Source organism: Oncorhynchus kisutch, linkage group LG5 (assembly GCF_002021735.2).
Source record: "Oncorhynchus kisutch isolate 150728-3 linkage group LG5, Okis_V2, whole genome shotgun sequence".
Classification (NCBI taxonomy): Eukaryota; Metazoa; Chordata; class Actinopteri; order Salmoniformes; family Salmonidae; genus Oncorhynchus; species Oncorhynchus kisutch.
The window spans coordinates 59,982,064-60,007,009 of record NC_034178.2 but is presented as its reverse complement, the minus strand read 5'-3'; the positions used below and the strand labels follow the sequence as shown (position 1 = coordinate 60,007,009).

The 24,946-nt window shown below is 42.8% G+C and overlaps 2 non-coding genes and 1 pseudogene across 2 annotated transcripts; all 3 read right to left on the bottom strand.

Annotated features, from left to right (window-relative positions):
- Positions 1-8,257: 8,257 nt before the first annotated feature.
- LOC109891362 (nucleolar protein 56-like) lies at positions 8,258-15,868 on the bottom strand (annotated as a pseudogene).
- LOC116374269 (small nucleolar RNA SNORD57) lies at positions 9,285-9,351 on the bottom strand. The gene has a single exon (XR_004210138.1). It is a non-coding gene; the product is annotated as a small nucleolar RNA SNORD57 (small nucleolar RNA).
- LOC116374270 (small nucleolar RNA SNORA26) lies at positions 11,047-11,168 on the bottom strand. Its single transcript, XR_004210139.1, has one exon. It is a non-coding gene; the product is annotated as a small nucleolar RNA SNORA26 (small nucleolar RNA).
- Positions 15,869-24,946: the final 9,078 nt, after the last annotated feature.

Genomic DNA, 24,946 nt, shown 5'->3' with positions numbered 1-24,946 from the left:
TGCAGGTCCACATGATACCGTACTGTAAACCAGTCACTCAGCATATTCTTGTGATTCAACACATGTACTCAACCATTGGTTTAGTCACTCAACTCACAGGGTCAAATAAACTCCTTTCCCACTTTGAAACTAAGATACAAAGGTTTGATCTTTGGAAGCTTGCTTACATGTAGTCACAACATGCCTTGTACTTTGTTTAGTTATTCAAAGTTCACTAAAGTTCCATTAGCTGTGTTCGGGAATTGTCTACTCCGCATGACACCACGTTTACCGGGCAACAATCTCAAGGATAAGCAAGCAGGGACTGTCCATGATTTGATTCATACATTTCTTTTCCCTTAAATTTGCAATCTGCAGTTTCATGAATACCATGTATGACCATTATGCAGAAGGCAGGCTCTTAAAATGTATATTTCCAGTTGTAAACTATTGTACACAACCCAATTACAGAAAAGCAACAATACAGATTGTTAGGGATTCGAGTTGACATGATAAAATCAAATGTATTTATATAGCCCTTCGTACATCAGCTGATATCTCAAAGTGCTGTACAGAAACCCAGCCTAAAACCCCAAGCAATGCAGGTGTAGAAGCACGGTGGCTAGGAAAAACTCCCAAGAAAGGCCGAAACCTAGAGAGGAACCAGGCTATGAGGGGTGGCCAGTCCTCTTCTGGCTGTGCCGGGTGGAGATTATAACAGAACATGGCCAAGATGTTCAAATGTTCATAAATGACCAGCATGGTCAAATAATAGGTCTGGGACAGGTAGCACGTCCGGTGGAACAGGTCAGGATTCCATAGCTGCAGGCAGAACAGTTGAAACTGGAGCAGCAGCACGACCAGGTGGACTGGGGACAGCAAGGAGTCATCATGCCAGGTAGTCCTGAGGCATCCTCAGAGAGAAAGAATTAGAGAGAGCATACTTAAATTCACACAGGACACAGGATAAGACGGGAGGAAGTACTCCAGGTATAACAAACGGACCCTAGCCCCCCGACACAAACTACTGCAGCATAAATACTGGAGGCTGAGACAGGAGGGGTCAGGAGACACTGTGGCCCCATCCAATGATACCGCCGGACAAGGCCAAACAGGAAGGATATAACCCCACCCACTTTGCCAAAGCACAGCCCCCACACCACTAGAGGGATATCTTCAACCACCAACTTACCACCCTGAGACAAGGCCGAGTATAGCCCACAAAGATCTCTGCCATGGCACAACTCAAGGTGGGGGGGCAACCCATACAGGAAGATCACGTCAGTGACTCAACCCACTCAAGTGACGCACCCTTGCTAGGGACGGCAGGAAAGAGCACCAGTAAGCCAGTGACTCAGCCCCTGTAATAGAGTTAGAGGCAGAGAATCCCAGTGGAGAGAGTGGAACCGGCCAGGCAGAGACAGCAAGGGCAGTTCGTTGCTCCAGAGCCTTTCCGTTCACCTTCACACTCCTGGGCCAGACGACACTCAATAATATGACCCACTGAAGAGAATAGTCTTCAGTAAAGACTGAAAGGTTGAGACCGAGTCTGCCTCTCTGACATGGGTAGGCAGACCATTCCATAAAAATTTAGCTCTATAGGAGAAAGCCCTGCCTCCAGCTGTTTGCTTAGAAATTCTAGGGACAATTAGGAGGCCTGCGTCTTGTGACCGTAGCGTACGTGTAGGTATGTACGGCAGGACCAAATCAGAAAGATAGGTAGGAGCAAGCCCATGTAATGCTTTGTCGGTTAGCAGTAAAACCTTGAAATCAACCCTTGCCTTAACAGGAAGCCAGTGTAGGGAGGCTAGCACTGGAGTAATATGATCAATTTTTTTGGTTCTAGTCAGGATTCTAGCAGCCGTATTTAGCACTAACTGAAGTTTGCTTAGTGCTTTATCCGGGTAGCCGGAAAGTAGAGCATTGCAGTAGTCTAACCTAGAAGTAACAAAAGCATGGATTCATTTTGGACAAAAGGTTCTGATTTTTTGCAATGTTACGTAGATGGAAAAAAGCTGTCCTTGAAACAGTCTTGATATGTTCGTCAAAAGAGAGATCAGGGTCCAGAGTAACGCAGAGGTCCTTCACAGTTTTATTTGAGACGACTGTACAACCATTAAGATTAATTGTCAGATTCAACAGAAGATCTCTTTGTTTCTTGGGACCTAGAACAAGCATCTCTGTTTTTTCCGAGTTTAAAAGTAGAAAGTTTGCAGCCATCCACTTCCTTATGTTTGAAACACAGGCTTCTAGCGAGGGCAATTTTGGGGCTTCACCATGTTTCATTGAAATGTACAGCTGTGTGTCATCCGCATAGCAGTGAAAGTTAACATTATGTTTTCGAATGACATCCCCAAGAGGTTAAATACAGTGGGGCAAAAAAGTATTTAGTCAGCCACCAATTGTGCAAGTTCTCCCACTTAAAAAGATGAGAGAGGCCTGTAATTTTCAACATAGGTACACTTCAACTATGACAGACAAAATGAGAGTAAAAAAATCCAGAAAATCACATTGTAGGAATTTTAATGAATTTATTTGCAAATTATGGTGGAAAATAAGTATTTGGTCACCTACAAATAAGCAAGATTTCTGGCTTTCACAGACCTGTAACTTCGTCTTTAAGAGGCTCTTCTGTCCTCCACTTGTTACCTGTATTAATGGCACCTGTTTGAACTTGTTATCAGTATAAAAGACACCTGTCCACAACCTCAAACAGTCACACTCCAAACTCCACTATGGCCAAGACCAAAGAGCTGTCAAAGGACACCAGAAACAAAATTGTAGACCTGCACCAGGCTGGGAAGACTGAATCTGCAATAGGTAAGCAGCTTGGTTTGAAGAAATCAACTGTGCGAGCAATTATTAGGAAATGGAAGACATACAAGGCCACTGATAATCTCCCTCGATCTGTGGCTCCACGAAAGATTTCACCCCGTGTGGTCAAAATGATCACAAGAACGGTGAGCAAAAATCCCAGAACCACACGGGAAGACCTAGTGAATGACCTGCAGAGAGCTGGGACCAAAGTAACAAAGCCTACCATCAGCAAGGGCATTGAAGATGAAACGTGGCTGGGTCTGTCAGCATGACAATGATCCCAAACACACCGCCCGGGCAACGAAGGGGTGGCTTCGTAAGAAGCATTTCAAGGTCCTGGATTGGCCTAGCCAGTCTCCAGATCTCAACCCCATAGAAAATCTTTGGAGGGAGTTGAAAGTCCGTGTTTCCCAGCAACAGCCCCAAAACATCACTGCTCTAAAGGAGATCTGCATGGAGGAATGGGCCAAAATACCAGCAACAGTGTGTGAAAACCTTGTGAAGACTTACAGAAAATGTTTGACCTCTGTCATTGCCAACAAAGGGTATATAACAAAGTATTGAGATAAACTTTTGTTATTGACCAAATACTTATTTTCCACCATAATGTGCAAATAAATTCATTAAAAATCCTACAATGTGATTTTCTGGATTTTTATTTCTCATTTTGTCTGTCATAGTTGAAGTGTACCTGTGATGAAAATTATAGGCCTCTCATCTTTTTAAGTGGGAGAACTTGCACAATTGGTGGCTGACTAAATACTTTTTTGCCCCACTGTATATAGTGAAAACAATAGTTGTCCTAAAACGGAATCTTGAGTAACACCGAAATGTACAGTTGATTTGTCAGAGGACAAACCATTCACAGAGACAAACGAATATCTTTCTGACAGATAAGATCTAAACCAGGCCAGAACTTGTCCGTGTAGACCAATTTGGGTTTCCAATCTCTCCATAAGAATGTGGTGATCAATGGTATCAAAAGCAGCACTAAGGTCTAGAAGCACGAGGACAGATGCAGAGCCTCGGTCTGATGCCAGTAAAAGGTAATTTACCACCATGACAAGTGCAGTCTCAGTCCTATGATGGGGTCTAAAACCAGACTGAAGCATTTCATATACATTGTTTGTCTTCAGGAAGGCAGTGAGTTGCTGCGCAACCACTTTTTATAAAAACGTTGAGAGGAATGGAAGATTCAATATAGGCCGATAGTTTGTTATATTTTCTGGGTCAAGGTTTGGCTTTTTCAAGAGAGGCCTTATTACTGCTTCTTTTAATGATGCAATGAGCGTGCAACGAGCTGCAGTCATTCCTGGCTCAGGGAACTTCAACGGTAACTATCCCCTTTTACAAAGCATTAGCTGCAATTCTAGCCACATGGAAATACTCTGAACCAAAATAAATGCAATTTGTGACAGATTTGACTAAATTAGTCAATTGAAATAAGGTATCTGTATTCCATAGATTAGGGCCTAATTTAAGATAGGGGTGTAGATCATAAAAACAGTATCTGGTGACCTCTTCAATGGCTGTGCGAAGTTGTTGGATATTGGCGGTACCTAGAACATGCTGTCGTACATGTATACCCCTGCCTGTCTGCACATTATGCCCTGAATCTATTCTACCACGCCCAGAAATCTGATATTTTTATTCTTTGTCCCCAACGCTCTAGACGACCAGATTTTGATAGCCTTTAGGTAAACCCAGGCCCTGCGTGTCCCCAGGCACCCCCATTTGTTGACTTCTGTGATCAAAAAAGCCTTGGTTTCATGCATGTTAACATCAGAAGCCTCCTCCCTAAGTATGTTTTCCTCACTGCTTTAGCACACTCTGCCAACCCTGATGTCCTTGCCGTGTCTGAATCCTGGTTTAGGAAGGCCACCAAAAATTCAGAGATTTCCATACCCAACTACAACATTTTCCGTCAAGATAGAACTGCCAAAGGGGGATGAGTTGCAATCTACTGCATAGATAGCCTGCAAAGTTCTGTCATACTTTCCAGGTCTATACCCAAACAGTTCGAACTTCTAATTTTAAAAATTAATCTTTCCAGAAATAAGTCTCTCACTGTTGCCGCCTGTTATCGACCCCCCTCTGCTCCCAGCTGTGCCCTGGACACCATATGTGAATTGATTGCCTCCCATCTAGCTTCAGAGTTTGTTCTGTTAGGTGACCTAAACCGGGATATGCTTAACACGTCGGCAGTCCTACAATCTAAGCTAGATGCCCTCAATCTCACACAAATCATTAAGGAACCCATTAGGTACAACCCTAAATCTGTAAACATGGGCACCCTCATTGACATTATCCTGACCAACTTGCCCTCCAAATACACCTCTGCTGTTTTCCATCAGGATCTCAGCGATCACTGCCTCATTGCCTGTATCCGCTATGGGTCTGCGGTCAAACGACCACCCCTCATCACTGTCAAACACTCCCTAAAACACTAATGCGAGCAGGCCTTTCTAATCGACCTAGCCCAGGTCCTCATCCCGTCAGTCGAGGATGCCTGGTCGTTCTTTAAAAGTAATATCCTCACCATCTTAGATAAGCATGCTCCTTTCAAAAAATTGAGAACTAAGAACAGATATAGCCCTTGGTTCACTCCAGACCTGAAAGCAAAGGCTAGTATTTTCAAGCAGAAATTTGTATTCTGTAGCTCTAACTCCAAACAGTTTTGGGACACTGTAAAGTCCATGGAGAACAAGAGTACCTCCTCCCAGCTGCCCACTGCACTGAGGCTAGGTAACACGGTCACCACCGATTAATCCACGATAATCTAAAATTTCAGTAAGCATTTCTCTCCAGCTGGCCATGCCTTCCTCCTGGAAACTCCAACCCCCGCCCAACAGCTCCGCCCCCACCGCAGCTACACACCCGAGCCTCCCCAGCTTCTCCTTCACCCAAATCCAGATGTTCTGAAAGAGCTAAAACCTCCACCCGTACAAATCAGCAGGGCTAGACAATCTGGACCCTCTCTTTCTAAAACTATCGCCGCCATTGTTGCAACCCCTATTACCAGCTTGTTCAACCTCTTTCGTATCGTCCGAGATCCCTAAAGATTGGAAAGCTGCCGCGGTCCTCCCCCTCTTCAAAGTGGGTGGCATTCTAGACCCAAACTACTATAGACCTATATCTATCCTGCCCTGCCTCTCTAAAGTCTTCGAAAGCCAAGTTAATAAACAGATCACTGACCATCGAATCCCACCGTACCTTCTCCGCTGCGCAATCCGGTTTCCGAGCCGGTCACGGGTGCACCTCAGCCACGCTCAAGGTACTAAACGATATCATAACCGCCATCGATAAAAGACAGTACTGTGCAGCCGTCTTCATCAACCTGGCCAAGGCTTTCGACTCTGTCAATCACTGTATTCTTATCGGCAGACTCAATAGCCTTGGTTCTTCTAATGACTGCCTCGTCTGGTTTATCAACTACTTTGCAGACAGAGTTCAGTGTGTCAAATCGGAGGGCCTGTTGTCCTGACCTCCCCCCTATGGGGGTACCACAGGATTCAATTCTCAGGCCGACTCTTTTCTCTGTATATATCAATGATGTCGCTCTTGCTGCGGGTGATTCCCTGATCCACCTCTACGCAGACAACACCATTCTGCATACTTCTGGCCCTTCCTTGGACACTGTGCTAACTTACCTCCAAACGAGCTTCAATGCCACACAACACTCCTTCCGTGGCCTCCAACTGCTCTTAAACGCTAGTAAAACCAAATGCATGCTTTTCAACCGTTTGCTGCCCGCACGACCAGCATCACCACCCTGGACGGTCCTGACCTAGAATATGTGGACTATAAATACCTAGGTGTCTGGCTAGACTGTAAACTCTCCTTCCAGACTCATATTAAACATCTCCAATGCAAAATCTAATCTAGAATCGGCTTTCCATTTCGCAACAAAACCTCCACTCACGCCGCCAAACGTACCCTAGTAAAACTGACTATCCTACCGATCCTCGACGATGTCATTTACAAAATAGCTTCCAATACTCTACTCAGCAAACTGGATGCAGTCTATCACATTGCGATCCGTTCTGTTACCAAATCACCGTATACCACCCACCGCTGTGACCTGTATGCTCTAGTCGGCTGGCCCTCGCTACATATTCTTCGCCACACTGGCTCCAGGTCATCTATAAGTCTATGCTAGGTAAAGCTCCGCCTTATCTCAGCTCACGATAACACCACCCACATGTAGCACACATTCCAGCAGGTATATCTCACTGACCATCCCCAAAGCCAACACCTCATTTGGCCGCCTTACCTTCCAATTCCCTGCTGCCAACGACTGGAACAAATTGCAAAAATCGCTGAAGCTGGAGACATATTTCCCTCACCAACTTTATACATCAGCTATCTGAGCAGCTAACCGATCGCTGCAGCTGTACATAATCCATCTGTAAATAGCCCACCCAATCTCCCTACCTCATCCCCATACTGTTTTTGTTTACTTTTCTGCTCTTTTGCACATCTGCTCATTTATCACTCCAGTGTTAATCTGCTAAATTGTAATTCTTCGCCACAATGGCCTATTTATTGCCTACCTCATGCCTTTTGCACACACTGTATATTGACTATTTTTTTACTACTGTCATTTGCTTGTTTATTCCATATGTAACTGTTGTCTGTGTCACACTGCTTTGCTTTATCTTGGCCAGGTCGCAGTTGTAAATGAGAACTTGTTCTCAACGAGCCTACCTGGTTAAATAAAGCAAAAAATATATATATATCCAGAGCATCCCAAACATGCTCAATGGGTAACGAGTATGCCGACCATGGAGGAACTGTGATATTTTCAGCTCCAGTGAATTGTGCATAGATCCTTATGACATAAGGCTGCAGGTGAATGTCACGATAATGGGGTCTCAGGATCTCAGCATTCAAATTGTCATTGATAAAATGCAATTGTGTTTGTCTGCCCATACCATAACCCCACGATGGGCACTGTTAACATCAGCAAACCACTCACCCACAAAGCCATACACGGTCTGCCCAGTACACTTGAAACCAGAATTCATCAGTGAAGAGCCCACTTCTCTAGCATGTCCGTGGCCATCGAAGGTGAGCATTTTCCCACCGAAGTCAGGTCAAGAATTGCAGACGAGCTTCACTGAGAAAAGGTGTAGAAATTCTTTGGTTGCACAAACCCAGACTCATCAGCTGTCCAAGTGGCTGCTCTCACAACCCTGCAGGTGAAGAAGCCAGATGTGCCCTGGGCTGGCACAGATACACACGGTCTGCAGTTGAGGCTGGTTGGACATACTTCCAAAATGACACCTGAAGTGGCTTATGGTGGAGAAATGAACATCCCTGCAGTCAGCATGCCAATTGCACATTTGAGTAGTCTGCGCAATACACATGCCATTTAATCAGCTTCTGGATATGCCACACCCGTCAGGCTGATTACAAATGCTCACTAGAAGGAAAGTAAACAAATTTGAGAGAAACTAGCTGTGTGTATAGAACATTTTTGCCATCCTTTATTTCAGCTGAATAAATGAAACATGTGACCAACACTTTATATGTTGCGTTTATATTTCAGACACATCAGGTAGGTAGCGTATATATTTAGTAGAAAAATGGTTGAAAGCAAGTTGACGCTGAACAGATTTGATAGACAAAATGGACATGAAAGTATGTACATAATGGGAATGTATAATTACATTAACTTCAAGGCACCGAGCTGAATATTCACGTTGCGTTGAGGATGGGAAGGTATAAAATTGAGACAAACACTGATGACACAAGTCAATCTGCTTCCAACCTCATTGGGTGGGTTAAGTCAAAAATAAGCAATAAAATCACCTGTACAAAACTAAGAAATGTTCAGTCTCATCCAAATCCTTTATTCAACATTTCTTCTTCTCAGTCTGGGCATCTCTGGGTCATCTTCAACCACCTCTAATGCCTCACTCTTTCATTTATTTTTGGCTATGGGGTCTCCATTCTCTGTTGCTGGAGCCTCTTCCTTCATTTGGACAGCGTCCTCTGCTGCATGCTTCTTTACCACAGCGACGTCACATTCTCCCTTCTCACCATTAGCATAAACCCATAATAGAAAACACATTAGGATGTTACATAATTTCCCCATGGCATTAGTTTTAATTGCAGTATGACAAGAGCTGTAATGTCCGATTCACTTCAGTGATTTGGTCTACAGTAGAAGACCAGCCAATGGTTCGGAGTCAAGTTAATTTAGCATGTCATACACAGAGAGAACCACGTAGAAGGGTCAAATCTAAACATGCTTTCAGTATCCGGACAGTATCCGGACAGAGCTAAACCAATACATACCTCGCCTGTGGAAAGGGCTGCCAGCTTCTTCTCCCGCTTCCTACGTTTCTTCTCCCCTTTCTCCAATCTGATCTTTATCTCAGCTGCCACCTCTCCTGCCTAGGAGTGGTAAGCCAAACAGTATGGGTAAACAGCGAATACTTCTAGAAGACTAGCTGCTAGTAGCACTGATGTGCTTTGGCGCTGTGTCAGGCTCATTAAATCAGTTAAACCCCCACGTTTGAGTCAGGGAAAGTGTTGTCATCACTCACAGCAGATTAGCTAAACATCTACAAGGGGAAAAGAGTCCTAAAAGCAGGGTTCATACACATTGACAGATGGAATTTCATTACTTGTAACCAAATTTCTCATGACCAACGCATACAAAAGTACACGTAATGTATTGACACAGAGGCTGCTTTGATCCCATACTTAAAATTACATTAAACAGAAATGTCCATTACGTTTCAGATTTGATGACTTTTTAAAATGGTTCCAGGCCTAGAAATCCCAATTTTAAAATTCCATTACTTTCCCCAGATTTTTATTACCGTACAAACGCTGTAAAAGCATGCTCACAAACCCAAGAAAATCCCACGTCAGTGACATAGCTCACCTGTATCACAGCCTCTTTTCATGACATCCAGGTTCTTGAGAGGTGCCTCGCCCGTCTCGTAGAATGACAGGCGCTCCTCCACCTGGTCACACAGCTTGTCACCAAACACACAGGTGGGCACCTCTGTCAGCGGGAGGGAGAGGAAACGTCAATACCACCGCAGGAGAGCACGGGGCAGCAGTAGTCAAGACACCAAAGCTCAGTCACCATCATGTACCCAGAGGTGGATTACTGTTGACAAAAAAAAGAACATAATTGCAAATAATCCAAAAGGGTCATAATAAACAGGCCCCGAAACGGAACGCTGAGAGGACCTTGATCTACCAGGCCCAGGCTAAGTTTGTCCTCTGCTCTCCTCATGGGTTAACAGACATCTTAACTCACCAGAGAAGGTATCGATTCGTGAGGCGATTGTGCACTTGTTGGCAAGGTAACGGGAGATACGCCCTTTGTTCTTGGCTGCAGCACAGCCGATGAAGGTTGAGTGGAAGATGAGACCGTACTTAGGAGTGTTGCCACGGGTCTTCAGAGCCCTGTGTGTGGGGAATGGATGTTGGGTTTCCAGTGAAAGTCACTTTGGAAACATGTTACAACCATTGATTGTTGATTTTTCTAGACAAATTATTGGTTGAGTATGTAGGAGTTACAGTATCTACCTCTGCGCACTAGGCAGCTGCTCAGACTGTGGGGGTGCATAAGGGAGAGGGATCACACCACCAGTCACCCTTCTCTGCTTAGCCCCAGCCCTGCCAACATAGTAGCTGCCAGTTTCCCCAGCAGGGAGTGGGTGCCCCAGTACCTGAACAGGGCCTTCTCGGCACCCAGGATCTGCACGGTGGAGGCTGGGTACTTGGCCAGGTTGGTCAGGCTGCCGGCATGGGAGATGAGATATGCTCCCACCTAAAGAAGGAAGAAACACCACGTCAGAGGTTGGCTGATGAACATTTTACCATGAGCTGAGGTGTCAGGGACTGTCAGGACCGATGGAAGACTCAACACAAAGAATTCAGGGGATTGACAGATTTGGTATAAACATCATTCTGTCCCCTTAGGAAGAGTATGTAGATCGGACATTTGCTGAATCTAATTACTACGCACCACATCTCCTATAAGGGTAGCCAGGTTGGGGAGCCACCTGGCTAATTTTAGAGCGCAGGTACTCCTGGAGTTCCAGCCTGTAGGAGGCTAGGGAGACCACACGGTTGGAGAACCTCTCAATGTTGATCAGGTCCATGGGAGAGATATCCATGCCTACAGAAAGTCAGGGGAACAGTTTCAGTGGCAGTCTCGATACCCAGACACGGGAATTCAATGTACAAACATCTCCACTGTGAAGACGACTGAAATATACGTTTTGTATCTCCCGACAGGATCCGCAGTGAGGATGAGCCTACACTACAGGTTTATGAGAGAACTATCATACTCTTCCCCTCTGTGTTGGTCATATAGGACACCTAAAGTCCCAGATGGGCAAAAAAGGAGTTGGTTTTATAAGTGTGTATAATATACTGTGTGGCTTGGCGACTGACCCATGGAGCTGCGGGATGCCTCCAGGACAGCCCGGGCCTTAGCACTGTCCATCACTACCTCCTCCAGGCTCTCTAGACTCTCCTCGCTCAGCTCCTTTCTGTTGCAGATCAGCTGGGCCATCTTGCAGTACGTAGAGTTGTCAATCACTATCTTGATCAGCTCTGGGAAGTGGTAGCCATACCACTCACTATAAAGCAGAAGGGGAGGGGCGAGCAGAAGTTAGGAAACGTTAGGATAGTCTTAACCAGGTTGAAGGCATACCTGACATTTATACTGCGGGACTGTCAGCACCGATGGAACACTCAATATAGAGCTTAGGGGATAGACAGATTTGGTATGGTCATCATTTGGTCATGTTAGCAAGACTGCCAAGTGGATGGTTTTTGGGTCTACTACTACGTACCCTATGAGGGAGACTTGACATTCACAGCAGCTGTACGTACCGCACACGCATGGAGAACGTGTTGATGTCCTTGTCCAGCTGGTCCAGGAGGGCAATGGACTGGATGATCATGTTGTCGGACCTGTTGACGTTGAACTTGACCTTGGCTCTGGAGTAGCTGTGGCCCAGACCTAGTTGGGCCTTGGAGGCAGCCAGCCCCTTTATCAGGGAGTGGAAGTGGAGACGCACCCCTTCAGGGGAGATGGGTAGTGACATTGAGTATGCGCGGTAGAGGCACTTTCACAGCCCTAGGTCATTCGCCCTGGCGGCCATTCAGATTTTCAGTATAAACCATCACGAGGGTCAGGGGTTGATTATATTGACATCACCACAGGCCAGGTATCGCCAGCCACACACAAGTTACTAGTCACAACATAAAAGACGAGATAACAACAACTTTTACTGTAGTTCATGTGAGTCCTCACCTCTCAGTATCTGACACCACTCCACCAGTCTGGATAGACAGGCCCAGCTCCTCCTGCAGAGCTCCTCCTATCTTGGCATCACCCACCCCCAGCATCGCCGCCTTCTTACCCCCTATGGGCAGGTTAGTCTCCAGGAACAGCCTCAGGTCAGCGTGGACCACACCTGCCATGATGGAAATAGCCACGCGGTGCAGATAATGCCAAGTGGACAAGAGAAAGGATGTTTAGCGAGAATAAAGTCACATGTCAGAAGTGGACTATGGTCAGCGCAGCCCACGGGTCGTGTGACGTGATAATGTATACCCAACAAAAATAAATGCAACAAGTTACAGTTCATAACAAAAATTATTTAAATACATTCACAATGCCCTAATCTGGCCTTTCTTATCTTCTTTGGGAACGGGGGGCAGTATTGGGTAGCTTGGATGAATAAGGTTCCCAGAGTGAAATCTGAGATTGTTTTTATTTATTTATTTTTTTACTTTTTTACATGATTGCCTATCCAATAAAGAGTGTCTATGGGATCAGATTGCACTTCCCAAGGCTTCCACTAGATGTCAACAGACTTTAGAATGTTGCTTCGGGCTTCTACTATGAAAGGGGAGCGAATAAGAGCTGTTTGAACCAGGGGTCTGGCTGAAAGCCATTAGCTAAGTCTCGCGAGTGTGAGCCCCGTTCCCTTTCATTTCTAAAGACAAAGGAATTGTCCGGTTGGAATATTATTGAAGCTGTATGATAAAAACACCATAAAGATTGATTATATACATTGTTTGACATGTTTCTATGAACTGTAATGGATATAATGCCTTGCGCATTTGGATTACTGGTCTAAACGCGCAGACAAAAAGGAGGTATTTCGACATAAAGAAACTTTATCGAACAAAAATTGTCCAACATGGAGACCTGGAAGTACCATCAGATGAATATCAAAGGTAAGTGATTAATTTTAACGCCATTTCTCTTTTGTGACACCTCTCCTTGGTTGGAAAATGGCTGTATGGTTCTCTGTGGCTAGGCGTTGACCTAACAATCGCATAGTGTGCTTTCGCCGTAAAGCCTTTTTGAAATCAGACACTGTGGCTGGATTAACAAGAAGTATATCTTTAAAATGGTCTATAATACTTGTATGTTTGAGAAATTTTAAATCAGATTACTGTTTGAATTTGGCGCCCTGCAATTTCACTGGATGTGGCGAGGTGGGACGCTACCGTCCCACATATCCCAGAGAGGTTAAAGTATGGATCACGACTGTTAATGGCGGGTTGCGACGTGTCAGTGTACATTTATAATCATTTCATTATTTACTGGAACTGATTTGGCAACGTGCATCTGCACTCTCTGTTCAGTGCGCTCTCTGTTGAAGCAGCAGCAGTCAGCTGCTGCTGCACGTGTGCCTCGCAGTTTACCGGATCTTTTTTCTACCGTTTTCTTGAAGATTACGCCGTGACACGATGCAGCGCTGTCATTCAGGCTGCAGATGCGCTGTCAGCCATTGACTTGTCATTCCCACTCGCCATCACTCACCGTTGTCATCAAATGGACTCATGCTAGCCACAAGTTCTGACTGAGCTCAATTGTCATGAAACGCATATACAGCGATGAGTTTCTCTTTCATACAAACTGATAACGAGGAGGGCCCACAATGTGTTGTGTGTGGAAGTGCTTAGTAATGAGACTCACATAACGAAAGAAATGTATAAAACGACACGACCTGACCAAACATCCACAGCAAACTGATGGTAAACCCAGGGAGTTCTTTCAGAACAGGGCAGAATGCGTCAGGAAAGTGCTTAGACAGTGGAAAAGTCAGCTAGCAAGGCATTGTCGTCATTTTTTAACAGGTGATAAGCAGTTATAAGGGAGCACCAACTAACTCATAGTAGTAGATGTGAGTTTCTTTCAATCAAATCCCTGGCCTTGTACACAGCTAATAACTAACATTCGCCAAAGCAAGCTACCTACTGATAGTACAACCCTAAGTAACAGCACAGATGAAAAATGATCAGGCCTACTGTACATCTACTGTAGAAATGGTTGAAAACTAGTCTAGGTTGGAACTGTTGCTGATAAAATACAATAATTTGTATTCTTAACTGGAATAAACTTATTGAAGCAAGATGTTTTTTGAGGCAAACACACTCACACAGTTCTGGGTTGCTCATCTACAGCAGGAAGCGGTCTACTGTCTGACTGAGAAAACAGTAGATGTTCTGGTCCAGTTTGGCACCACATGCCTATGCGAGTCAGGGTTCCCAACTCTAACACACTTAAAAAACAAGTACAGGAAGAGTATGACCTCAGTGTTGCACTTTGCAAAAACAGAGCCCAGAATAGACATGCTCTCATTAGGACTGTCTGTTTTCTGGTCTATCTGTACTGTTAATGAGGGTTGCACTATCAAAAAGCCTGTGTGTGTGTTCTGTTATTCATGTGTGATCAATCGGTTTAATCCAATTCAGAATTCAAACTATTTATTGTATGTTAATAGCAACAGCACCAACCTAGACAGATATGCAAGAGTGTTTTTAATGGGGGAAAATAGGCTGGAAAAGTTTAAGAACCCATGCCCCAATTTATGGATTTCACATGACTGGGGATGGGTGCATCATGGGTGGGTCTTGGAGGGTATAGGCCCACCCACTAAGCAGCCAGGCCCAGCCAATCAGAATTAGTACCAGTGTTTATTACAGAGACCCCTGTTGAGGTCCTGGGCTGGCATGGTTTGTCTGCACCGCAAAATTCTCTCAAACGACATTTGAGGTAGTTTATGGCAGACACATGAACATTAAATTCTCTGGCAACAGCTCTGTAAGGACATTTCTGCAGGCCGCATGACACTCCCTCAACTTGAGACATTTGTGGCATGGTGTTGTGATAAAACAGCATGGTCATTACAATGTGCAGTTAAAACAGCTTCTTGATATGCTACACCTGTCTGGTGGCCGGATTATTTTGGCAATGGAAAAATTTTCACTAACTGGGATGTAAACACATTTCTACCAAAAATGTGAAATAAACTGTGTCTATGGTTAATTTCTGTGATTTTCTATTTCAGTTCATGAAAAACACTTTACATGTTGAGTTTAGAATCTATCAACTTTAGATTTAAAGTGTAGGTACTAGATAGTATTTCTCCAAAATACTGTAACGTCAACCTATTTGAACTTGCGCGTCATTACAACCAATACTACGGTCACCACGTGTTGTGGGGATCAATACGCAGTACCCATGGCATGCACATTGTAAAGATATTTAAACTAGTCCCTTACCTATAGCAAATGTTTACCAAATTAGGCTGTTATCAATAGCTATGTTAAATGTGTTCATTAAATCCTTTCGCAAATCTGGCTTTTTAACAAGACTGAGGCCTAGTCGTGAGGCTGCCAACACATTCCCAATCTTTGCTGAGAACGCTAACGTTGGGTAATGACAGTCAATTTGGAATGGAACGCTAATTGCTTACAGTAAATGTTTTATTCTGATATGATAAATCAAACTCGTTTTTGTAACTTAACTTGTTAACTCTTCACCTTTCGACCCTGAAATTGAATATATGCCATATAAGTTAGCTAGTTGGGTAAGCTAACGTTATTTTCCAAAGCATTTTATTGATGAGTAGTTTTTGTTGGTATTTCAAATGCTGAAACGTATAACAAATAATATCTTACCATGATTGCACAATCTCTGATGCTATGCGTGTCCTTTCCTCTGCTTCACGAATGTATAAAGACTTTTAGTTTTCCACACGCGGCTACATGACGGTATTACCGTGGGGTCGACTTTGTATCGCGAGATTCATGAACTCTGCGTCATGTCGTGCACTACCTGATGATTGGTGAATGATGAGCTCAGTTGGGAGGGACAGAGAACATGGAGGGGATGCTGTAAGCGAGGCTTATGATGGGCTTTAGGCAAATTATTGCAATGGGGATTTCTATGGAGTATCACAGCCATAATATCAGCCTATATAAATACCTATTGATCTGCAAAGGACTACAATCTTTAATAAGTATTTAGCTTAATCTGATTTGAATGTCATTCAAATTGTATTCTATATTATTATTTAAAATTCATTTAAAATTAATAATGTCAATGGAGTTAGCTTCTGCAATTCAACACTGTTCACACATTGTCAGTACTTGAAATTGTCAGTGATTTTTTAAAAACTATGCCCCCTTCAACTTTGTCATGAAAATGTAAGAGCAAAAGCAATATCCTCCAACAGTGCTTAATTTGTAAATTGGGAGGTGCCAGAATAAAATGTGAGCCGAGAGGGGGGTGACATGGGGGGTTCTGAGGTATTAGAATGGATGAATAAAACTAAACTTTATAATAAAGCTTTGCATGTATTAGCATCGCTTTTGTGTGCTGGCATAGAGCAATAGAGTAGAGGCACTTGGAGAAATAGAGTAGAGGCACTTGGAGAAATAGAGTAGAGGCACTTGGAGAAATAGAGTAGAGGCACTTGGAGAAATAGAGTAGAGGCACTTGGAGAAATAGAGTAGAGACACTTGGAGAAATAGAGTAGAGGCACTTGGAGAAATAGAGTAGAGGCACTTGGAGAAATAGAGTAGAGGCACTTGGAGAAGTTTCACAGATGAGGAATTTTTAAAAGCCCTTTCGGCCTTTTATAAACACATTTCATTTGATTCTACATATGTTTAGATGACTGGAGACTTTAGCAGAATCTTGTTTTAATACCTCACAAATGATCGAAATGACAGGCTACGTTGACACTGACAAACTGAGAATCTGAGATCAATTAAAACGACCTTGTCTTGAATCCAGCAATAGCCTTTTGGCCTAGGTGTGTGGAGACACTGTACAATATGAGGAGGAAATTTGGGGTGGTAGGTAGCCTAGTGGTTAGAGCATTGGACTAGTAACCAAAAGGTTGCAAGATCAAATTGCCGAGCTGACAATGTAAAAATCTGTTGTTCTGCTCCTGAACAAGGCAGTTAACCCACTGTTCCTAGGCTGTCATTGAAAATAAGAATTTGTTCTTAACTGACTTGCCTAGTAAAATAAAAGGTATACATTTTTTTTTTCAGACTCACCCAATGGTGCTCAGCACACTCACCAGCGATGGTGATACGCTCATGCCAAAAGCCTATTTCTCTCTCTCGTTTTACTTTGTCAAACAATGTTGCTCTCTCAATAGGCCTATTTGGAAGTTGATAACATATTTGGTTGCCTACATAGGTTATTCTTCTCCTTTCAGCAGAATCCATTTGCTTTCCAAATCGATGTTGCACAAGGACTGTTTTTGCTGCATGCTGCCTTGGGATTGGGCTACTCACAATCCACAGCCAAGGTATACTTTTTTATAAGCTATTGATCCTCTGTGGTTAAATTACAGGCCTACTCCTGGTGTAGTCTTCTGAATTACAAAGTCATTCTATAACTTTGGCAAATGTATTTCAATTTTTAGGGGAGCTGTGGCACCTCCAACACCCTTCCCGCGGCTATGATTCTATAAGGAAATAAATGATTGAGTGCAACTCTGGAGAGATGACAGTTGCATGCTCATGTCATGTTAATCAGAGCAGAGAGTGGGAGAGAGATCATAAAAAGTTCTCATTCTAGTTCTGTGAGAGATAGAGAGAGGCACCTGTAGCCTCTCATCACAGCAATGGCCAGTTGTGGGAAAAGTACCCAATTGTCATACTTCAGTAAAAGTAAAGATGCCTAAATAGAAAATGACTCAAGTAAAAGTGAAAGTCTGATTTAATTGGAATTTTTACATTGCACACAGTGTTTGTGCCATGAGAGGTAACAGATCCTGGCAAATGGTTTCCAGAACGAAACAGTTAAAAATTGAAAGATGCCTGATCCTGTTCAAGCAGGATCCAGATCAACTTAAGCACTGTCATCCAGCATAGGGAATTCTACTTAATTCAAGACTAAATGGGATTCACAGCTGGCACTGGACTGCTACAAGGGACACTGAAGAGTTATGCAAAACACCAAAAGCTGGGTAGAGGGGCTCAGTGAATGTGGCCTGGAATGTGCACAGGTGCCATCTGGCCAGTCCAGATACACTCCTACTCTCTGGGGTTCGGGTCTGGGGGTTGGGTCAAGAATATTAATCTCTGTATTATTGTGGAAGGCAATAGACACCAAGACTTGTCATTGCTTCCCAGTTTACAATCCTTTTAATCTCCTGCTGATACTTTTAAATGACACTCCTATATCACACTCCCCAATCAAATCCGCCTCCCAGTAATGGCATTTGGTAGGAGGCTCTCTACACAGCACCTGTGACATATCCTCAAATCTCTCTGGGTCATCATGATATGGCTGTTTCTCTTCCACCCATGTCCCCTTTCTGGTCTCCTCAGTCAGTGAGATATTTATGTTTGCTCTGTTTGGGTCTAGTGTGACCTCAGTAACATCTGCACAACCAAGATAAGTCAGAAAATTGTATCAGAAGCAGTGGGTCAACAGCAATTAGATTAAAAAGCATTATCATTAGCAATGTCACCTACACTTTTAAAGCAGCTCTGGTTTTAACCAAAACTCTTCATTTTGAGTCAAACTGTGGGAGAGGCAAAGGAATAGACATTAAGTTAGTGACAGACTCATTGCTTGTAATGTAACGTCCCTTGCTTAGGTACTAGACTTGGGCAGTGATTCGGGAGAGTGGGACTAAGACACATTTTACACAGTTATCATACAAACTTTAGTTTATCCAATCTACAGTGTGGATCCTCCAGTCTAGTAGAGAATAGCTTCACTCCTGAGTCTCCTGGGTGATTGAAGCTCAGGTGGGAGGGGTTAGAGCTCAGAACAGAAGCCAGAGAAGCACAGCTTTCCTCTGTGATACCACAGAATGACAGCCTACAGAGAGATGTCATCATGATTTTACAACAGGACTGCTGGAGGTTGAATACAGTTATGTAAGCACAGCTAGTCCAGTGACATACCATCAGGGCCTTCAAAGCATGATATTTACAATTCAATTGAAACGTATAACACATACATTACCAGTCAAAAGTTTGGACACATCTACTCATTCAAGGTTTTTATTTATTTTGACTATTTTCTACATTGAAGAACAAAAATGAAGACATTAAAACTATGAAATAACATACGGAATCAAATAGTAACCAAAAAAGTGTTAACCAAATCAAAATATATTTTATATTTCAGATTCTTCAAAGTAGCCACCGTTTGCCTTGACAGCTTTGCACACTCTTGGCCTTCTCTCAACCAGCTTCACGAGGAATGCTTTTCCAACAGTCTTGAAGGAGTTCCCACATATGCTGAGCACTTGTTGGCTGCTTTTCCTTCACTCTGCAGTCAAACACATCCCAAACCATCTCAATTGGGTTGAGGTCAGGTAATTGTGGAGGTCAGGTCATCTGATGCAGCACTCCATCACTCTCCTTTATCAAATAGCCCTTACACAGCCTGGAGGTGTGTTTTAGGTCATTGTCCTTTTGAAAAACAAATTATAGTCCCACTAAGCTCAAACCACATGGGATGGCGTATCACTGCAGAATGCTGTGGTAGCCATGCTGGTTACGTGTGCCTTGAATTCTAAATAAAGCACTGATAGTGTCACCAGCAAAGCACCCTCACAAAATCATACCTCCTCCTACATGCTTCACGGTGGGAGCCACACACGCAGAGATCATCCGATCACCTACTCTACGTTTCACAAAGACACAGCAGTTGGAACCAAAAATATCACATTTGGACTCATCAGACCAAAGGACAGATTTCTACCCCAATGTTCATTGCTCGTGTTTCTTGGCCCAAACAAGTCTCTTCTTCTTATTTGTGTACTTTAGTATTTCTTGCCATAATATGGACTTGGTATTTTACCAAATAGGGCTATCTTCTGTATACCACCCCTTCCTTGTCACAACACAACTGATTGGCTCAAATGCAAGAAGGAAAGAAATTCCACAAATGAACAAGGCACACCTGTTAATTGAAATGCATTCCATGTGACTACCTCATTAAGCTGGTTGAGAGAATGCCAAGAGTGTGCAAAGCTGCTTTGAAGAATCTCAAATATAAAATATATTTTGTTTAACACTTTTTTGGTTACTACATGATTCCACATGTGTTATTTCAAAGTTTTGATGTCTTCATTATTATTCTACAATGTAGAACATAGTAAAAATAAAAAACTCTTGAGTAGGTGTGTCCACGCTTTTCACTGATACTGTATATTGAAATAAAAAAGTATTAAAGTATTATTGAAAATTATATTTCTGTACATTTGCCCACCTATGTATTTCTCACCTAAGTATCTCCAGTTCACAGTGTGGATTCTCCAGTCCAGGAGAGAGCAGCTTCACTCCTGAATCCTGCAGGTCATTGTTACTCACATCTAACTCTCTCAAGGGAGAAGAGTTTGAGCTGAGAACTGTTGCCAATGTGTAACAACATGTCGCTGTCAGAAAACACTGACTCATCCTAAATGCGAAACAATCAATTAGTATTTGGTAGCATTGCCTTTCAATTGTTTAACTTGGGTCAAACATTTAGGGTCGCCTTCCACAAGCTTCCCACAATAAGTTGGGTGAATTTTGGCCCATTCCTCCTGACAGAGCTGGTGTAACTGAATCAGGTTTGTAGGCCTCCTTGCTCACACACGCGTTTTCAGTTTTGCCCACACATTTTCTATAGGGTTGAGGTCAGGGCTTTGTGATGGCCACTTCAATACCTTGACTTTGTTGTCCTTAAGCCATTTTCCCACAACTTTGGAAGTATGCTTGGGGTCATTGTCCATTTGGAAGATCCATTTGCAACCAAGCTTTAACTTCCTGACTGATGTCTTGAGATGTTGCTTCAATATATCCACATAATCTTCCATCCTCATGATGCCATCTATTTTGTGAAGTGCACCAGTCCCTCCTGCAGCAAAGCACCCCCACAACATGATGCTGCCACCCCCATGCTTCACGGTTGGGATGGTATTCTTTGGCTTGCATACTCCCCCTTTTTCCTCCAAACATAATGATGGTCATTACCGCAGTTTTATTTTTGTTTCATCAGACTAGAGGACATTTCTCCAAAAAGTACGATCTTTGTCCCCATGTGCAGTTGCAAACCATAGTCTGGCTTTTTTATGGCGCTTTTGGAGCAGTGGCTTCTTCCTTGCTGAGCAGCCTTTCAGGTTATGTCGATGTAGGACTCGCTTTACTGTGGATATAGATACTTTTGTACCTGTTTCCTCCAGCATCTTCACAAGGTCCTTTGCTGTTGTTATTGGATTGATTTGCACTTTTCGCACCAAAGTACATTCATCTCTAGGAGATAGAACGTGTCTCCTTCCTGAGCGGTATGATGACTGCGTGGGCCCATGGTGTTCATACGTGCATACTATTGTTTGTACAGATGAACATGGTACCTTCAGGCGTTTGGAAATTGCTCCCAAGGATGAACCAGCCATGACATAATTTTCTGAAATTTTCCTAACTGTTTAAAGGCAAAGTCAACTTAGTGTATGTAAACTTCTGACCAACTGGAATTGGTATACAGTGAATTATGTGGAAGTGGAATAATCTGTCTGTAAACAATTGTTGGAAAAAATACTTGTCATGCACAAAGTAGATGTCCTAAACGACTTGTGAAAACTATATTTTGTTAACAAGAAATTTGTGGTGTGGTTGAAAAACAAGTTTTAATGACTCCGACCTCATGAGAAGATTTATAAAGATTTTTCCTAAATTCCAAGATGGCGGAAAATCCATCATGGTGAACGTTATAGGTCCACAGAGGCAATATTTTTTGGTGGAGCTGTAGGTCAAATATGATGCTTGTGCCAAATGTTGCACCATAGTTACTCTTGATGGTTTCTACCATCCTGCCAATTTATACAACTTTTTTACAAATCTGTTGTTGAGATATTGTCTGGAAGGAAGGAACTACCCGAATAATAATACAACAAATACATGATGTGCTAGGACCCCTAACAAGCCGAGTAACAAGTAAAAAAGTGAAAACAAAATCACAATAGTTCTGACCTCAGTTTTCCAATTTACAGTGTGGCTTGTCCATTCTAGCAGAAAGCATCTCCACTCCTGAGTCATTCAGTCTGTTGAAACTCAAGTACAGGCCTTTTAAGGCCCAATCGGTAAATTATATGCCCCCTGTGGTAATACAAGAAAGTACTCAAATGATTGAAGAAGAACAAAGGTACATGTATGCCAATCAGTGCACACTAAGTGTACAAGGCATGCATCAAAAATACTTGTTATCCTAAATTAAACTCACTGATTGTATCTGGGATCACTGGCATTAGAGCAGTAATCAAAGTTGCACAAGATGGTTCTTCTGTGAGTTTACAGCCAGAGAGTCTACAAAGACAGAGACATCAATTGGATAAAACAGGTTGTCTTTTTCCATTTATTTATTGTTTGTTTTAAGAAACTCAGCATAGAAAGCATATGTGTGAAGTGAAGCTGAACATAAAGCACCATAAAAAAATAATTTCATTTCTATGTGTGTGCCCATTACTTAAAAGGTGCAATATGCAGAAATCGCTCCGCTATTTCCTGGTTGCTAAAATTCTAATAGGGTAGCCTAATTTCAGTTTCTGTGACAAAACAGGCAATGTATAGTGCCCAAAACACGCTCTAAACCTTATGGAACAGTTTGTCAGAGTCAATCTGTGGGATGTTATCATGATATCATACTTAGACCCCTCCAAAATAACTGACCTCAGTGTTTCCAGTTTACAATGTGGAGGTTTTAATCCAGCAAAGAATAACATCTCTTTGCAATCATCAAAGGAATTGTTACTCATGTCCAGGTCTCTCAGAGGTGAGTCTGCAAATTGGAGAATGGAGGCCAGTAATTCGAAGCACTTATTTGAGAGTACATTGCCAGATATTCTGTAGAAATAAAGAAAATACAACTAATTTAACTTGTGATGTAGTGTATGTCAGGGTCGCTTAACTGATGTTTTGAAGGTAGACTCAGCGAAATAACATTTCCACAAGCAGCACACACAGTATCTGAGCACTTGCTCAGGTTCGCTTCACACTGTTCACAGCGTGGTAACCATGTGACCAAAACAGCAGAGAAGTTGAGCATCAGGCTTCAATGCTCTTAGTTGTTGCAGAAATTGACCCACTAGGATTTTTACTTTCTGCATCTACGTCATATCGCTGAGTTTACCTTTGAGTATTATTTTGATTTACCAGGTAACTGTAAGCAATTGACAAATGAAAACCCAGTGCTACTAGGGGTATCAGAAAGGCTCTCACTATAGTAAAAATGTCAGTTCATGGTCAAATCTGATTGTGTGAATTCTGGATTAATACTTGCATTGCCTTTCTGCAGTTACTCACAACTGGAAGCAGTCTCACATCACCCGTAATACCCGTGTTGTATCCGTTCACGTCAAACTCATCCAGCACCTCGTCTGACATTTCAAGCATGTAGGCCAGTGCTGAGCAATGACAGGTGACAGTTCTGTTTCTGCATGATTGTCTGACTTAAGGTACTTTAGAATGTCCTCTTGTACTGAATTGTCTTTCATCTCAGTCAAGCACTGGAGAAGATTGATGTATCTTTCGGGTGAGTAATCCCCTACAATATCGTGATCTCTAAAATATGTCATCATTTTCTCAACAGATTCAGAACCATTCTCATGGTTTGTCTGAATGAGCAGGAAGTGAGAGTACATCTCAGTCAGAGTTGTAGAGATCTCTCCAAACTCATTTGTCATCAGCAATTCTTCAAGGACTTGGGCAGAAATCCAAAAGTAGACTGATATGTGGCACGTGATGTAGCAACTTCTTGATGTTGTAAGGTGTGAGATTATTCTGCTGGCAAGATTATCATCACTGGTTCTTTTCCTGAAATATTCTTCTTTCTGTGGGTCATTAAAACCTCGTACTTCTGTCACTTGGTTGATGCACTTACTGGGAATCTGATTGGCTGCTGCTGGTCTGGAGGTGATCCAGAGGAGAGCTTTGGGAAGCAGATTACCCTTGATAATGTTTGTAAGCAACACATCCACTGAGGATGTCTTTGTAACATCAGTCACCCTCTTGTTTTTATGGAAATCCAATTAAAGTTGGCTTTCATCCAGACCATCAAAGATGAACAGACAAGCAGCAAATGCCTTTGTCTTTTATCTCTGCAAGTTCAGGGTGGAAGTCATTCAGAAGTTCAGAAAGACTGTACTGGTCATCTTTGATCAAATTCAGCTCTCGGAAAGGAAGAACAAAGATGAAATCCACATCTTGATTGGCTCTTCCTTCTGCCCAGTCTAGGATGAACTTATGCACAGAGACAGTTTGTTCGATTCCAGCTATGCCTTTCTTCATTACTGTTCTGATGGGTCTCTCTTGTTCCGGTAAGGGTTTGAATATGTCATTGCAGTTGATTGGAGAGTCTGGTGCCTTTTTTCTCCTGGATCTTTTCTCAATCTGCCACATTTCATGTTCATCATTCACCCCTTGACTTTCTCCCCCATGTGATCTACAGGTTTGTGTAGATCCTTTCGAGATGAGTTTCATTGTCTGCGTTGCCCTCAAACACAAACTGAAACTTCTCCTTCAGACTGGATTTATGCTCCTCTTTAACTCTTTGCATCACAATGTCCACTGCAAGGATAAGTTATATAAAATCCACAATAAGTGAAGATAAACATTTCATGGTAACAGTTTGAACTGCAAAAGCCTTATCGTTAATGTCGCCCTCAATCTAATATACACGTGTTTTACTACTACAACACTTATCACAATCATTTAAAATAAAATAAAAGTGATGTTTTATTGTTATACACCAGTCTTTTACTTTCGGTTTTGGACACCAGCTTCAAACAGCTGAAAATGCTACATTTTGCTTATTGAAAAGATATTTCAAAACGGTTTAGATGGTACA